Source organism: Podarcis pityusensis, assembly GCF_964106645.2.
Source record: "Podarcis pityusensis genome assembly, chromosome: 5".
Taxonomy (NCBI): domain Eukaryota; kingdom Metazoa; phylum Chordata; class Lepidosauria; order Squamata; family Lacertidae; genus Podarcis; species Podarcis pityusensis.
The window spans coordinates 15,255,976-15,259,597 of record NC_138032.1 but is presented as its reverse complement, the minus strand read 5'-3'; positions in this window follow the sequence as shown (position 1 = coordinate 15,259,597).

Here is a 3,622-nt window from a genome sequence, read left to right as displayed (position 1 = left end):
CTGGTAATTATTCAACAGTGAACATTTTTCAAAATGCAGATTTTCACACAGTTAACTGTCCGTTATTAACTGTTAAAATGCCAAATGCCAATTCTTTCAGTACCCTGCTGAATGCTGTTATGAAGAGGAGTTGCTGAAGTAGAAACTGAGATATTTTATTTTCAAAGCTTCCTATTCACTTTCAGCTTCTTTGGGTAACTCTTCAAGCAATGATGACAGAAAATTTCACCTTTGATACAGTTCTTTGAGGATTCCCAAACACTTTTGGAAGTTTGAAAATGTCAGCCTTATTTTGTAGAGTGGCAATTTTAACCCTCAGCTGAGTGGGTTACTTCATTAGCAATAAAGTTCTCATTCCTGGATTTTCTTTGAGCACAGGAAAGTGGGTGGTCTTGACATTTTAAAAGTATTTTAAAAGTTGAGGGGGAACAAATGGAGTCTGTGATATTGTGAAAGTGATGCTAATAAGGTTCTTTTAAACGGCAAAGTAAAATTGCTATCATTTGTAAACAACATAGTTATTAAACCTTTACTTCTTTTGAAAAGAAATGCTAAGATCCTTATTGGGACATCTGACGTTTAGTGTGGTGATAGGCTGGTGCCAGTAATCAAGTAGTTCAGTTTCAGTGTTTTTTCCAATGGAAACCAAACACATAAAGTATATTAACAGAAGGGAAATAAATTGGTGGATTATTAAATTTTTTTTTAGATGCTTACGTATAAACTTCAATGGACAATTTTTTTGTTGGTGGAAACCTGAGTACAGTTTGGGTTATCCAGAAGGAAAGGCAGTTCTGTTATATAGAAGGTAAAATAGATCAGGTAGACAAATATCTAATTGCTCCAAAGTATTGTATTTGAATGGCTTTTGGTGAAGAGGCGCGGGGTGGGGAAATCATCTTCAAAACCTAGGCCTATATTCAGATCATTGAACATAACAAGCAACGTGACCAATATATTTCACAGAAATTCTAGCTGTGTTGCCCTGTCCTAGCTATAGGTGCTACATGCCATTGAGACCACAAAAATGTGTGTGGGATACGCATTGCAACATGGAATGGGATGGTGCCTTTCCACGAACAACCAGATCCAGCTCACTGGGTGAGACAGACCTGCTGCTCTAGCTTTCCAGTAAGTGAGTTGCTGTTGCTTACTGGAAATGGGTGGAGATGTCAGATCACGGCAAGCACACATACAGGGTAGCTGCATTTGCACCCCAACCTCCCTGCCACATCCCCTACTCCCTTCTGGTAAACAGCATCCCCACCTGCTAGGAATCTAACATAGTGGCTCTGTCTCACTTGACAAGCCACTTCTACAAACGACAATTGCAGATAGTGATGTCCATCTCTGTGTGCATCCCCATCTGATCTGCACGTTGTGGAGGCCTGCTACATATGTAGACCCGGAGCATTTACCGTATTTTTTGCTCTATTAAGACTCACTTTTTCCCTCCTAAAAAGTAAGGGGAAATGTGTGTAAGTCTTGTGGAGCGAATGCAGGCTGCACAGCTATCATAGAAGCCAGAACAGCAAGCGGGATTGCTGCTTTCACTGCGTAGCAATCCCTCTTGCTGTTCTGGCTTCTGGGATTCAGAATATTTTTTTTCTTGTTTTCCTCCTCCAAAAACTAGGTGCGTCTTGTGGTCTGGTGCGTCTTATAGAGTGAAAAATACGGTTTGTTTTAATTTTTAAAAAATATACACTCTTTATTTAGGGACCATTAAAAATACCATTTCCAGTTATGTTTTGCTGGCCTGGGCTTTTTGGGGGGAAGTAAGGGTGGGATAGAAACTTAATAATAAAATAATTTCTTTTTTTCAGCTCTTTAGCTCCCCAGAGTGATCACAGCAATCTAAATTAATAAAAAGAAACCAATGGAATCATAAAACGATACTATAATACGCATAGCAACAAGCAGGTGACAATATAAAACGAAACAGACTAAATGCTGGGCAAAATAAAATGTATAAGTGCATTTCTGGATTTAAGGGTACAGGATGTGCGCAGTCTCTCTCCTTTGATAAGTCCACAAATCAGGAGCCAGGCCGTCTTTAAGGGCAGCTCCATATAAAGCAAATTATAATAGTTCGGTGAATATGTTACCAGGGCATGCAAAACAGTAGCAAGGGCCGTGCCACCCAGAAAGCAATGCAGCTGTTACACAAACTGAAGCTGGTACAGCACACCTCTGGCCACATAAAAATGAAAATCCAGAAGGACCCCCTGAATCCAGGAACCTGGAAAATTTATATCCTTTTTTAAATTCAAATTTATATTTATATTCAAGGGGAAGTATGACCGTCTTAGAACAGGTAAATCCACAATTTCTTGGGGTGTTAAAACTCTCAGCAAAAACAGATCCATCTTAACTGGATTGAATTTGTACATCCAGTGTCTATAATTAGGCCTTAACCATTACACCTGCACCTGTTGCAAAGGATAAAAGGGCTGAGTGATGTTGATAGTGCAACACCCTGTGTTCTTGGACAAGTTCCCCAGCAGTTGAATGTAGATGTTAAATAACACAGGGATTGGAAAACAAACTTGTGAGGCTCCATAACACAGCTGCCAAGTTTGTGGGTGGAGATCAAGACCTGGTGAAACAATTGTGTGCTTATATCCTAAGCAGTCAGCTTGTGCGTCACCACAAAGCTTTTTTTAAAAAATGGTTGGTTGGAGCTGAACCTAGTAGAAAACGAAGTCTTGAGATTGGACATTGCTGCCTAAAATGTACATCTTAAGCAGCTAAAAATGCTAAATGCTGTCTCTGCCCACATTTAACTGTTCACCTCATAGTGCTTCTAGTATGTAATATGTTTTGCATGCCTTTATTTGCTGTTTCAATAATAGTGCAGTACTACTGAAGAAATAGCTAAATTTTAATGAGAAATATTATGCTCACATGTTTGGGTGTTTTGCATCCTTAAATATTATTGCAGTAGAATATACCAATTTCAATATTTTATTTTGCCAGAATAAATTCTGATTGTGTTCATTTTCGAAGCAGGCAAGCATATTCCACTGTTGGTCTTAAAAGGTTATTTGTTCATATATTCTACTAGTTCAAGTACAACATGCTTGTGAATTTTTTTTTGCATGCTAAAGTATTTTGCTGCTATTTAGCACATTTCAGACAAATGGGGGAAGAAGTAGAGCTAAGTATCACACATGCTTGTTCTACATTCTAAGTTATCTTATTGGTAATAACTCCATACTTGTTTCAGTCTTTAACTTGTTTAGGCATTCAAGTGATCAATCAAAAGTAAATTGATTGGTTGCTCTTGGCATTTCTCTTACTTTCCTCTTAGGAAGTATGATCCTATAAACAGAATCAGAAAGACTATTGCCAGTGGCCCAGGGTGGTCAGCAGAGGAGATTCCTGAAGCAGTTCTTGGGATATGTGGGAAAAGGTTATATTTGGGTCAAAATCACTGAACCTAGATTATTTATCCATTGATTGCACACCTAAAAACTGAAAACTAGGAGGAATAGCAATGTTAGTCATAGTTTGAATTGATCCACTGAAATCAATGGACTTAACTCACTCCGATGCATTGATTTCAGTGGGTCTACTCTTGGAAGTATGACAACATAGGTTATCATCTTTTATTTTGTGGTAA